At 39.5% G+C, this 14,790-nt stretch overlaps 1 protein-coding gene across 2 annotated transcripts in view; it reads right to left on the bottom strand.

Annotated features, from left to right (window-relative positions):
- Positions 1-13,701, bottom strand: part of MACC1 (MET transcriptional regulator MACC1) — a 43,517-nt gene extending 29,816 nt beyond the window's left edge. Inside the window, exon 1 of one of the 2 annotated variants that reach the window (XM_089533103.1) lies at positions 13,612-13,701. The gene's annotated coding sequence lies outside the window, so the exon portion shown is untranslated. Of the gene's footprint in view, positions 1-8,946; positions 9,015-13,611 lie in introns of those variants that run through there. The other variant, XM_089533105.1, reaches the window with a different exon arrangement.
- Between the last annotated feature and the right edge of the window lie 1,089 nt (positions 13,702-14,790).

Below are 14,790 nucleotides of genomic sequence, written 5' to 3'. Positions count from 1 at the left end.
AGGATAATGGCAGGCATCTCTTGGAAGACTGCTTATAAAAGGCAGAGAACCTGAATGCGAGAGGCATCCTGGGTGTTTAGAATCATGAAAATCTAGCAAGCTACTGGATATCATCTTCTGGTTCAAAATGAGATCTAACAACTTTGGCTTTGTTCTGATCTTGTTATGACTTTCTCCCTATGTCTCACTTTCCTACTCTATTGCTGAACCTCAAAAGAAGTTACTTTTCTGTTGCTAATGGAGTTGAAATTTTATTATCTGTCTTCCACTGGTCTTTGGCTCTAGTCCTCACACAGACAATAAAGGGAGTAGCCTCTGTCTACATTGAAATCCCTCAATACTATCATAACCGACAACATCTCAGAATGCTGGCCTGTGACTCCGACATTGTCATCATTTTTCTCCTGTTTCATTTCTAACATCTTCACCTGTTGACGAAATCAGTGAAACTGCAAAAGTTTGCATAATGTAACCACTGCTTATGGATTTTGAATTTGGTTCAGTGTTTTTCCCCAACTGCAACTGTCTACATCTATTCATTCTATCCTTTTCCTCGCTACCATTGCCTGCTGAAAAAATTAGGCCAACACTTTCATACATAAAAGACAGTGCTAGAGGAGGAATATTCACCTTCTCTGTGGACCCCTGTCACTCCTGCCTCTCTCCCTTGACTCAATCTATCCCTCCCCAGACCTTTACCTAACAGTGGAATTCCTCTCTCCCTTCCTGTTGTCCACCTGGAATTAGGGCCATGAAATTTTGTGTGGCGGTGGAACGGTTAAAGTGGAGGAGAAAGCAACATAGCAACCAAGACTGGTACAGATTGGTAATGGTACAGTGCTGGTACTTCTTCCACCTGAGCTGGGAGGAGAACTTAAGGATTAGGCAAAAGATCCCACCCATTACTCATGGTACATAGAACAGTCTCTGTACCTTGCACACACATTACACATGCAAGTTGTAAGGTGTAGAATGCTGGGGGGCACAGTATACCATTGCACCCCTATTCTTCTCAGCCCTACTAATTCAGTGTGCAGTATTCTATTTTTTAGTTGGTTGGACAGTGCTGTTTTTTATTTTATTTTGGCAGTTATTTTTATGCTACTGTATGATATAGATCATCTGTTTTGTTAACCAAACAGCATGAATTTATCAAAGCAATCCATTACAGCGATTCAGCAAATGCTTTGCTTAGATCTGATTCAGTGAGCTCAGCTCAGTTTAGAAGGCTTACACAAAAACCATAAGCTACTAGATCAAAACAGTACCTTTTGGAAAACACAGAAGCTTACTAACATATACTTTACCACATAAGGTTTAAAGGCCATGGAAGAAATGTTCATCTTGGAATCTTAATAGAGTTGATCTGTATCTAAGATCAAACACTGATCAGAATGTGGACTGTAGTCAAGAAATAAAAAGATCACCAGGAATGGGAAGGGAGGCCATGAAAGAACTAGACAGGATCCTAAAGAGTAAAGCTATACAAATGAGCACCAAAGTCTGAACAGTTCAAACCACTGTATTCCACATCAACATGCACGGATGCGAGAGCTGGACAGTGAAGAAGGGAGATAAGAGGAAGATTCAAAATGTGGTGCTGGAGAAGAGTGTTGAGGATACCAAAGAGAAAAGGCAAACAAATGGGACCTTGAGCAAAAAAGCCAGAAATTTCCTTGGAAGTCAAGATGATCAAATTGAGACTGTCGTACTTTGGACACATCACGAGAAAGCATGACTCAGCAGAAAATGCTAGAGAAGGTAGAGGGCAACAGAAAAAGAGGAAGACCACATGCTAGATGGAAAGACTCAATCAAAGAAGTCACAGGCATGGATTTGCAATAACTAAGTAAAGTAGTAGAGGACAGGGGCTATTGGAGATGCCTCATCCATAGGGTCTCATGAGTTGGGGGCCAACTCAAGGGCAGTTAACAACAATAACAAAGAGTTGAGCACTACAAACATATTCTTTTGTTGTTGTTGTTATTCGTATTTTTAAGAACAATCCTTCAGCAAATGGATATACTTAAACATCAACATTTGTGGGTTGACCTTAATCTAGACTGCCTCTGCATTGAGGGCTCCCTTAGAAAAAGCCATCTTATGGCATCCCTAGCATAAACACCTTAGTAAAGGGCAGTAGTGGGTTCATAGCTGTCATATTTTTTTCCCAACAAAGTCCTGGAATTTTATACTTTCAGGACAGTGTGAAATGGGGAAGGATGATTCTCTGTGGGTATGTGCCTTCAAGTCCTATGTCGACTTATGGTGACCCCATTAATTTCATAGGGTTTTCTTAGGAAAGGAATATTCAGGGAAGGTTTTACCAGTTCCTTCCTCCAAAACAGAGCCTACAGCACCTGATATTCATTGGCTTTCTCCAGTCCAACTACTAACTAGGGCACACCCTGATTAGCTTCAAAGACCAGACAGGATCTGGTGTCTTTAGGGGACTTTGGACTACCAACACAGAAACATGGTGGCCACCCACATATTGTGCCATGTTTCTAAGGCAGGAGCATTTCGCCCCTGCAAAACACTCTGGGTATTATGTGACACTATGTGAAACCAAGATGATAACCACTCACAGCCCATTTCTGATATGAATATAATTTGGGGTTGGTGGGGGTTTTTTGGAGGGGGGATACATACTTTCTAGCCTAGTGTAGCAATGGAGGTACTAAGGCACCACAGTTACCTGAGAATGGTACCCAGTTAAAACAGAGTTTCCATCAAGGATGAGTCAAATTGTCGGGATTTTAAGATCAAAAGAATTTTTTTATCGTATCTGTCATAATGAAACAAGCATACTTCATGCAGCTCAGAACTTGTTATGTCTCTGTGGTATATATATATCTGGTTTCCCTCTAGATAAAGAAGCAATTATCTTTATGCAACACTTTGGCTTTAATTAACTTTGTCACAATATAATGAAAAATGAGGAGTAATGTTCACTAGGTGAGAACCATGTATAATTTGATAATAATTGCTGTCATAGATTGCATGTTCAGTACATGCTTATACCATCTGCCTTACACAGAGAGAAAAACTGGCAGACAATTTGCCTGGAAGCTAATTTTAATTTTATTGCATTACTCTGAAACTCAGAACAGTATAGTTTTGCAATGAAAGCACCGCATAAGCTTTCTGATGAAGAAATAACTGACCACATTGAACTGGAAAAATACGCACCAGAGGTTTGTGATTAAGCTCTTGACAAGGTTTTTTTTTTGTTGTTGTTTTTAAGAAAACTATGTTCCTTTCAGTTAAAACGATTTTCCTTAAGAAAAAGTGGTGACAAATATTATTGGTAAACATCAAATGTTATCAAATGGGCATGTATTTATAGGAAGCACTGACCATTCGTCATCTTCCAATAACTTTGCAAGCTCAGATTTGGCCATTATTCACTCAGGAGTAAAGCATGGTTTTAGAACTGAAGAGAAGCTATCAAAAAGTTTCTCAGACAGTAACAAATACCTTTATTAATTAATGGTAATTCTAAGAAATGCCACAGACTTTCAAAGAATTCACATCACTATATACACATGTATTATAATTTGAAGGAGCTGAATCAGAGGGCATCTTCAAACCAGGGCTGCCACAATGAGATGCTCAATCTGTGCTAATGGAGGGTGGGCCACTGGCCAAGACCAACAAATATACTTTTAATGTGGCAGTATGGCTATAAGTAATCAATCCATTCTGGAAAAGTTAAACACACAGTTGTGAGTTGATTCTGTATCTTACTCTTAAATACTCAGCAAGCTGGCTGGGAGTCTTTTGTTAGTCCCAGCTAGAACATACCCATTGAATCAATTGTTGAATTATGAGTCAATATGTTTGTAAATTGCACTGGTTTAATGGGTCTACTCTAGAAAAGATTATCAACAGGATGCAGGTCTCAATATCAGTGTCGCCAATTTTCAGGTAATAAAAAGCCTTTCCAGGTAATTTCCGAGTATAAAAGAATTATGGGGAATTTCCGGGGAATTAAACCTTCCTATTGGGTAATTAAAAGCCTTCCCGTTTATGTGTAATTATTTCACTTCCCGCCCAAAAAATTGGCCGAAAATGCCTTTCCCACCCAAAAAAATGGCTGATCCAGAAGTCCCCACTCCCTTTTGCCTTCCCATAGTGCTTTGCAGCCCCTTGACCCGAATGTCTCATCCCTGACCCAGATGCCCCGGGGAATTTGGGGGCATTTGGGGGATTTCCTTCGAGGGTGATTGGCAACACTGCTCAGTATGTTCCACAACACTCTGAAGATTGGGTGACTTATTCCAAAATACATTTTGTGTTTAAAAGTAAGATTGAAAATGTACTGTACCATTAATGAGCAGTTTGATAGGATGAAAAAAGCTTAGAAAGATTTAAGTGTTCCATACAAGACAATTAAATTTTCTACAGGTAAAATGCAAAATACAGCACATTGAAAATGCTATATAGACACCAAACATCTAGGAATTAAGCCAGAGCTCAAAAAATTCAAACATCTTAATGGTCAATTTAATGAGGATGTCCACCAAGTGCACCATCTACTGAATTTACCACTCAGTCAGTCAGAAATGTAAAGCACAGAATGGTTTTTAAATGTAGAGGTTTTATATCTATTACCATTTATAAATTGGTAATATAATCTCATCTGGGCACTTTGATTTAGTTTATTAAGAAATAATGTTTCACAAGTAATAGGCAGAAATAAAAGCATTAAAGAAAAAGTAGCAAGCTTTCCAGACTGCTAACCAGAAATAAGTAAGAATGATGAATGAACACACCGCCATTTGTGATACAGGATACATAAACCTCAGCAAGAACTATGCTACCTTAAATGTATTTTTCCGCCCATCTCTTTTCTCAACTGTTTTCCTACAGCAGTTTAATAGCAACTCTGTTACTTTTTTTAAAGAGAAGGATATTTTTAATGCAAGGAATAAGACTATCGCACCAGTTATTCTTTTGAACACATTGCCACAGGATAAATTTACGGTAGCTAATTTGAAGCCACTGTAAAGTAAACTTGAAGGCCAGTGATTATTTAGTTGTTGTTGTTGTTGTTGTGTGACTTCAAAACATTTGTGACTTCTGACAATCCTGAGGCAAATCTTATAGGAGTTTTGGTGCACAATTTGTTCAGAAAGAGTTTGCCCATTGCCCTCCTCTGAACCTGAGAGAGCGTGACTTGCCCAAGATCACCCAGTAGGTTTCCACGGCTGAGCAGGGATTTGAACCCTGGCCTCTCACAGTCATAGTTCAACACTCAAACCATTATAGCACACTGGCTCTTCATTTAAACTAAAAGTAAATTCCGGTTTATCCTCCAGCTCTCAAGCAGTTTGGCATGCAGGAGACTACAACACTGGAAAAAATGGCACTGGAGCATTTTATGTAGCCAATCACTATTAGAAACATCCAGTTATATAATGCCAATCTGTTACATATTTCTGTTGTTCGAGAAGGTTGGGATCTAAGGTCCAAAACACACTGCAGAAATAATCCAGATTGAGACTGCTTTAACTGCCCTGGCTTAGTGCTAGGAAATCCTATGAATTGTAGTTTATAGTGGCAGACTAAATGTCTCACAAAACTACAGGTCCCAGAATTGCCTAGCACTGAGCCAGGGAAGTTAAAGGGGTCTCAAATTGGATGATTTCTGCAGTGTGTTTTGGACCTAAAATCACCAGCAATGTTTCACATTGATGCAGCAGTTCTCAAATACAGCCACAGGGACACAGATGGAGACCACAGGTATTCCTTAGGTAAGCCAATGCACTCTCCCACATGATGCACTCTTAAATTCTATGGTGACATCACCCTCAGTCTGCATCAGTATTACAGAATAATCAACTGCATCATTCACCTGTTTGGCATCCACAACTAGCCATGGAAATAATATTTTAAAATATTCCTCAAATTGGTTGAAAATGGATTTCTGAGTGTCTTAACAAGGAGAATTCTAGTCAAGTGAGAATCTTTGGAGTGCAAGAGTTATTCGGTGTAAAAATGCACTTGGGTTTTCTAGGTAGAAAATAGTCTTTTCTATGAAGGAAACTTGTGTTCTACACAACTGCACCTACACTTTATTTTACACATAATAAGTCTTTAATTGCAGGTAGGCTTAGAAAACTGGCTAGCTTTTTACAATTTCATCACAGCAGGAGGAAAATGCTAAAATTGTTTGTTCTTGCCTTCAAGAATAAAATTTACCAAGTCTACATCCGTATCACAATGCATTTAGCAAAACAAGATGAGATTAAGCTTTACTGCCTCTCAGAATAGGTCTTATCAAAGCTAATAAAGCCTCAGGTGGAGTCTTCAACTGAGTTCTAAGCCCTGCCAGGGCCCTAGTGAGCTGTGGCAGTTCCCGAACCAAGCTTCACAACCAACCAGAGGATTATTGGATTCATCGCTACAAGCTCTCAACCAGAGACAAATACATAAGGCTGCAAATTGCTGTATCCCTTTGCTTGTTATCTCCATATGACATTATGTTCTCTGGCTTCTTTTATGCCCAGCAAAACTAAGCAGAAAGTATCCAAAACTATCTTCAGTCACAGAGGAAAGAGGTGGGCCTGTTTTTTAGAAAATGGCCCAGGGCATCTTTCAATATGCTAACCTCAATGTGTATCTAGGATGCCTTGCCCAATAGAAAGACAATAAGCAAAGGAATGGGAGAGGTGTTGCAGACAACATTTCATGTTACACATTTTTTTATTTGGGATAGGTCATATTAATTCCAAAATCACTTATTAATCTGAGACATAAGAAAATATTAATATGTGGGCCCTTGCTATCTGCTGGGGTTTGGTTCTATGACACCCTGTGGATACCAAAATCTGTGAATGCTCAAGTCCTATTATATACAACGGCATAATCAAATGGTGTCCTTTATACAAAATGGCAAAATCAAGGTTTGCTTTTTGGAATTTATAGATTTTTAAAAATATTTTCAAGCACTGATGGTTGACTTTGTGGATAAAAAATCTATGGATAGGGAAGGCTAGTTGTACAAACTTTAAACTCCACATATTGAATTTTATATATACAGAGAGACAGAGAGAGAGAGAGAGAGAGAGAGAGAGAGAGACTGTTAACAAACAGAACATGTGTTCTGAGAGCAGTCACGAAAGTAAAAGTTCTGGAAACTAAGCCCTATGATGTAAAATTTAGGAAGATATGTTTAGCTTGGAAAAGAAAAGAAGGAGAAGTGATATAATGGCCACAATTGAATACTTGAAGAGATGTCTTGTAAAAAGATGGAGTGAACTTGTCTTCTGCTGTTCCAGAAGCTAGAACTTGATCCAACTGATTCATGTGACAAAAAAAGAATTCCACTTAAATATTAAGGAAGAACTTCTTGACTGTAAGAACTACTTGACAATGGAGTAGACTGCCTTGGAATGCAGTGGAGTCTTTTTTGGTGCTCTTTAAACTGGTTGGATGATATCTTCTGGAAATGCTTTAGTTGTGTATTCCTGCTGGGCAGTGGGTTGCATTATAGCTCTATGATTCTATATTTCAATGAGTTGGCAGAAAAGGGATAAAAGGCTGAAGTAAAGTATAAAGCATTTCTACTTGCACACGGGGGAGTTCACAACTTCCAATTATCCTCTCTGATGACATCCCCTAGCCTACACCACATTTGATAAGTGTTCATGCAGGTCTCCCAAGTCATACAACTAGCTAACAAAAGAGCCAGGAGAAAGCAGAACTGCAGGTGGGGAAAGAGCTGTGTGAAAGATGGGTTCCAAACTATAACAACTGTTAATATCCAAGTCAATATGTTGCCAGTTTATTCATTTATAATGTGGAAAATGCAGCAGCCAGACTGGTCAGGCATGCATTCTAGACACCATATAACACTGAACTGGCTTCCTGTCTGCATATGAGCTCAATTCAAGGTGCTAATGTTGATCTACAAAGCCCTGAATGGCTTGGGGACAAAACACCTGAAATATTGCATCCTCCCATATGAGCCTGCTAGAAGTTTGAGATCATCAGAGGAGGCCCTGTGGTATGTCCCAACATCTCATGAACTTAGGTTAGAGGAAATACGTAATAGGGCTTTCTCTGTAGCAATGCCTCGACTGTGGAACCGCCTACCCAAGACAGCTAGGCTGGCCCCATCTCTTTTAAGCTCCCGGCAGGCAGCCAAAACAATGCTGTCCTGCATGACACTCAGTGTTTGAAATTATTGTTTAAACTGTTTCAAAACTGGGTTCTAAGTTTGTTTTTAGACTGCTTTTAGGAGTTTTTAAAGAGTATTTTAATATCTTTTAATATGTTTCCATTTCTGTATTGTTTTAATTAGTTTTTATTTTTTCATCATCTCAGGAGCTCTCATATAAATAAATAAAAATAAATAAAATTGATCTTTTCCCCAAAAGATTGGCCAGAAGAGTACAACTTTGATAACTCTTGGAATTAAATTACAAACAGTTTAAAGCTATATGATAATTAGATGCACCTTAACTTAGATAAAACTCTCTAATATGTTGCACTTGTTAAAAAGAAATGAAAGTTTTATTTAGTGTGGCTGAAGTTAAATGGACACAACATTTTTAGAAATCTTTTTTGTTTGTGATGTTATTAGCAAACAGATGTTACTACAGTCGCCCCTTCTTTCTTGCGGACTTGAGGTCCACGGTCTTGAATATTCACAGAGGGGTGACCTCCATTATTTTTAATGGGGATGCCCCTACGCCCCACATGCATTCGTGGGCACATGCCCCATTCAAGCCTATGGGGCTTGAATATACGCGAGTCTCCATTTTCATGGGGGGGGGGGATCTGGAACGAATCCCCACAAAAACGGAGGGCCAACTGTAGTTCAGTTACTAGTGTAACAGAAAGAGAAAAAAATAAATCCTTCCTTCTAACAGTGGTAGCTTTCCAGTACAGTCTTAAGCATCAAAAACAAGTCTTTTCATGTCCAATGGAACTTACCCCCAAGTCAGTATGTTTAGAAATGCAGCTTTTGTTTCTTAATCTGTGCACTGCCTTCAAATGGTCCTGTGAGTTACAGTATTAAGCTTTAGTAAAACAATATGTAGATTTATTTTCGGTTGATCAATCACACACCTGCCTTCTAACAAATTTGTTAACTCATATATTCTAGGTGAAACTGCAGGTTTACATTAATATTACTAACTAAGCATCTGAGAATGCAGACCAGGGGCTAGTCTACATGTAAGTGTATTATGCAAACTTCTGGGGATATTCACACCTTCATATCAACACGTAACTGCTTTCATCTACCTGTGCAAATTTGCATCTATTCATCCTCCCTCTGCCAAAAACGCAGAGCCATGCAAAGCAGGTGGATCGCCACACATTCAATAATGCACATCCTCGCAGGTAGTCTGATAAAAACAGCAAATGCATTTTTAGTGGAGTCTATAGAGTTTTTCTGCGGGGAAGGGGGCACAAAAAGCCTGAATTCCTCCAAATTGCATGTGGTTGGATTGCAGTCTATTCGATCTGAATGAGCATTTTAATCATATACACAAACCCCAGGTCTATAAAAGCTTAAACTACAATTCTTTCACACAGTTATTTTCAAAGATGCTTAAAAAATCCTTTCATGCTGATATTCCAGACTAACATTGCTATGTCTCTCAATTACTTGTCCCTCCACATTTGCAGCTTTGACATTTGCGGACTTGATTATTCATGGATTTTATTAATATGTTCTCTCTAGGAATATCTAGGTCCTCCAGCGCAACTCTATGGTCAACTTTAACCAAAAGTCACACTTAAGGACCTAGAGAACACTCTACTAGGCATTTGTAGCTCCTTCAGCACAATTCTATAATCAATGCCTGGCAGATGTTGACCACAGAGTTGCACTGAAGGACCTAGAAATTCCTAGAGAGGTATTCTCTCAGGTAAAAACATGTTGTTTTTGTTATTTGCAGTTTTTTCACATTCATGGGGTTCCTGCAAATGTGGAGGGATGAGTGCATTAAGTAATGCTGTACTGTATAGGACATGCCTTAAAAAAACAAGCAGGCAAAGTGGGGCTATACAGCTATATGCTTTTTTGCAGGCCTCAGGACTCCTTAAATCTCTCTTTATCTCATCATAAAAGAAGTGGTGTATTACCTTCTCTTAAAGCCACCAAAAGCATCAATCCAGCTTTTAAACAGGATGCAGGACCCTCATATTCTATTTAATAAAAGAGAATTGGGTTTTTATTTTTTATTTTTTGTAACTGAGGGATTCTTTTGCAATGCACAATTATGACACTATGATTCCATTTCAACTGGCATGATTGCATTCTGTAGAATCATGGGATTTATCATTTGGTGAGGCACTAGCGAGCTCTAGCTGAGAATTCTAAATATCCCTCCCTGAACTACAGATCCCAGGAGAGAATCATAGCCGTTAAAGTGGAATCTAGCACTATAATTGCTTTGCGTGAAAGCGTCTCATATGTGGACATCTGGCCATTACCAAGGTTTGGCCTTTGGGGCAGCCATAAAGCCCCCAAAAAGTTCCCAAGGGTGACAAGTCCCTCCCCAAACCAAAATATTAGGATACCATTGGATGGAGCCATAACAGTTAGCGTGGTAGCCAACTGAAATAATTGTCTAGTGTGGATAGAGCCACTGGTAACCAGTAAGATTCATAATTGAATATTTCCTTTTTGCATTATTTAAAGTGCAAGACAAAATATTTAAGACTATTATTTGTTCAAGGCTGAGCACCTAATCTTATAATAAGGATAGGATGTATTTGCCTTGAAAAACGAAACAGTCCATAGAGTAGTAAGACATAGCTAAGGAAAGTACAGCCACTGGTAAACAGCACAACATAACCCATACAAACCAAGTGTCTCACTTCAGTTCTCCTGATTGGCTTCATATTCTAATCTGACCCTGTTTGATTATAATTTTGTACCTTTATGTTTTTCATGATCCTTGCCACTTCACCACACATTTTATGTTCACAAAAGAGATAGGGTTAGGTTCTGAGTTGAGAAGCAATCCAAAATCACCAGAAAAATGCCATGGGCAATTATTGTAAATGTTTTCAAAAAACTAGGTGTGTTAGTCTGTAACAAAAGGAGGAAGGGGGGGGGGAGAGAGGGGGGGGGAGAGAGAGAGAGAGAAATGAATGTAGTAGCACCATTAAGATAATCTGGTTTTTATTTCTGCATGTACTTTTATGGATATAAACCCACTTCTTTGGATGTAGTACAGAGCAATAAAGTCTTAAAGGTGCTGCTACCTTCTCTTCCACCCCACTCCAGCTCCCTTCTTTTTATGAGCAAATATGGATTTGAGCCTGGATCTCTCAATGCCAGTCCTAGATTAGAAAGCTGAGCATGAATGTATTCCTTGTCCCCAAAAAAATCCTCTGTATTTGAAATATTTGTAATAAAATTAATAAAATTTTAAAAAATCCTCTGAAATTAATTGGGGTCACCATAAATCAACATGAGACTTTAAGGTATACACACACACACACACACACACACACACATTTGATATTGCACCTTATGCTTTTTAGACTGAGGTTCTCATCTGGATTTGCAGCTTAGCCCAAGAAATCACTCACTTAGGCCTATCTGAAACCACTTAGGGTCTTTTCGTACTCCACAACTATAGCACTATACTTCCACTGCTATGAAAGTATCCTATGAAATCCTGGGATTTGTAGTTTGATGAGGCACTAGAGCTCTGTGGTTGAGAACTGTAAATATTCTTCCCTAGCAAATTCCAGGATTCCACTGAATAGAACCCTAGCACTTAAAGTGGAATGCTAGTGCTATAAATAATAATAAGTAAATAATAAAACATTTATTTTTATCCCGCTTTTCTGTGATGGGACAATCAAAGCGGCTCACCACACATTAAAATATTCACATTCAATATTATATCTCAAATCCCCCCTTAAAACACGATTAAACATGATACAATTCAAATTGGAAATTAAAATCTGTTAATATTAATATATTAAGACAATAAACATATAATGAGGACAGAGTGGTGGGCTAATACATGATGTGTAGTGGGAAAAGGTCTCTTAGTGGGCAAGAGCCACCCCAAGAAGAAACATACAGAAAACAGTAGCCTAAAATAGTAACCTAAAGAAACACTAAGTTTTTAGTAAACAGTGCTTTGAGCCACTGTGGTCCAGTTGTTTGAGTGTTTGAGGACACATTGGGGACCAGGGTTCAAATCCCCATTTGGCCATGGAAATCCACTGGGTGATCTTGGGCATGTCACACTCTCTCAGCCTCAGAGGAATGGTAGAATCATAGAGTTGGATGAGAACTCCAGGGCCACCCAGTCCAACCCCCTGCAATGCAGGAATACACAATCAAAGGACCCCTGACAGATAGCCATCCAGCCTTCCTTTAAAAACCTCCAAAGGAGACTCCAGGAAGGCAATGGCAAAGCTCCTCCAAACAAATTTGGCTAAGCAAACTCCAGTGATAGTTTATCTTAATAACTATCTGTAAGCCATTCTGAGCGCCTTTAGGACTGAAGGGCAGAGTATAATAAGTACTGTAAATGAATGAATAGGGTTGTAGTAAGTCAGAAATCACTTAAAGGCACCTAACAACAAAAATGTGCTTGAGAAAAACTTTTTATATGTATGAACCCAACCTTGTGGAAATCTTTTCATAAACATGTCGGAGGCAGAAAGAGATCCTATAGACTCTGGCCTCAAATTTCAAATTTGTGAGAATGCAAAGCTTCTCTGGTTCAGTGGTCTCTTATTATCCTTATTCTTGTTGCTCTTATTCTCTTATTCAGAAGTTTCTGGTTGAACTATCAAATATATATATCTATATATACACACACACTCCTACACTGTGTGCGAATATATATATGGCAAAACTGTCATATATATATATATATATATATATATATACACACACACACACCCCTACATTGTGTGTGCGCGCACGTGTGCTTACACACTGGCCTGTTACAGACAGCCAAAATAAAGCTGCTTCGAGTCACAGTGGAGGTATGGTGTTTCAAGGATGCATGCGTCCTAAGAGTCCAGAAGTCGCATCAAAGCCACACTCCATCCCTAAGGACTGGAGCGTGGCTTTGGTGTGACTTTTGGACTCTTAGGACGCATGCATCATTGAAACACCATACCTCCACTGTGACTCGAAGCAGCTTTATTTTGGCTGTCTGTAACAGGCCACTGTGTGTATTTATATATATGGCAAAACTCCTCCAAACAAATTCTGCTAAGCAAACTCCACTGGTAGTTCACCTTACGATTGCCATAAATCAGAAATCATTTAAAAGGCACATAACAACTCATATACACAGTTTATATACACACTGTGTGTGTGTGTATCCATCCTCAAAGCACTGCTAAAAACAGATTTCGTTTTTGGAAAAAATTAATAGACAAATCCAGTTTGGGACTCTGCTTGTCCTCAGCCCTTCAAAGAGGAAACCTGGATCAGAGTGAAAGCTGGAAGCTAGGTTTTTGCCAAAGCCAAACTTGCACCTCAAACCACAAGTCACCATTTTATGAACAGGAACATCCAAAAGATTTCCTTCCCTGTCCTCAGATGCCTCTCACCCATTCCTAAATCAACCTGCAGACAGACATAGACTTGGAAGGCCAACTTACCTTTTTATTCCCGCTCCAAAATCTCCCACAGTTCAGGTACATGAAGGCATGGCTTTGGAGAACTTCTTTATGGAGGGCTCCAAACCTGTGAACAGGTTGCCTCTCTAATTGGAAGCAGACATACCTTTTTTGTGTGGGTGGCTGCAAGGCTTTGTGGGACTTTGAGTCCCAGCTCTATTTCCCAGCGCCCATGGAACGTGCCACTTGCCCAAGACTGAACTACATTACCCATAGGTCCCCTCGGCTCACCTGGGCGTCTACCTGAAACCAGGAGAACCCGTCTGGGCCCTGTAGTTTCGCCTTAGGGCGGGGGTGAGGAGGAGGTGGGGAAGGAGTGTAGCCCTTCTGTTTTGTTTTGCTTGCCTTTGTTTGTCTTGGCCGCCTTAGAGCTGCCTGAGCCTTGAACTCTGAAGGGATGGAGGAGAACCACAAAGTCTAAACCAGGGGCTGGGTGTCTAATATTCCACTTTTTCCAGAATGGCTGGAATACACTTATTTAAAACAACAACAACTGTGTCTGGGGCTGGCACCAATGTTTTAGGTCAGTGGTTCCCAAATTTTGGCCCTCCAAGTGTTCTGGACTTCACTTCCCAGAAGCCACAGCCAACTTGGCCAATAGTCAGGAATTCTGGGAGCTGAAGTCCAAAACATCTGGAGCACTGGTCCACAGACTGTGCCCTTTTCCAAGAGATTTTGGACTTCAGCTCCCAGAAGCCTCAGCCATGTTGGCCAATAGCCTGGGATTCTGGGAGTTGAAGTCCAAAAGCCCTTAAAGGGCACATTTTGGGGACCACTGATCTGGAGGATCAAAGTTTGGGAATCACTGTTTGAGTGTCAGCTGGGAAGAGAATAGATAAGCATGACTATCTGAGTGGGGAACAACAACAACAACAATAATTATTATTATTTGTATCCCACTTCTCCAAAAAGATCGAAGCGACTAGCAATAAAACATACATAAAATACAATAAGCATACAATAAATGTCTCATTGTCCATTGTATCCCAAACCTTCCCAACCTTCCCACCCACAATAAAATACAATTAAATTAAACAACAAAAAGATAAAATCTAGTCATTCCACTTCTGAAGATGCATCAAAGCATCATCCACACTAATCGTCCCCAAACTGTGTCCTTTAAGAGATTTTGAACTTCAGCTCCCAGAAGCCTCAGCCCTG

This window comes from Sceloporus occidentalis, unplaced genomic scaffold (genome assembly GCF_023333645.1).
Source record: "Sceloporus occidentalis isolate IW3139 unplaced genomic scaffold, rSceOcc1.0.p SCAF_7, whole genome shotgun sequence".
In the NCBI taxonomy this organism is placed as follows: Eukaryota; Metazoa; Chordata; class Lepidosauria; order Squamata; family Phrynosomatidae; genus Sceloporus; species Sceloporus occidentalis.
The sequence above is the reverse complement of the archived record's forward strand: the minus strand, read 5'-3'. Positions and strand labels throughout refer to the sequence as shown.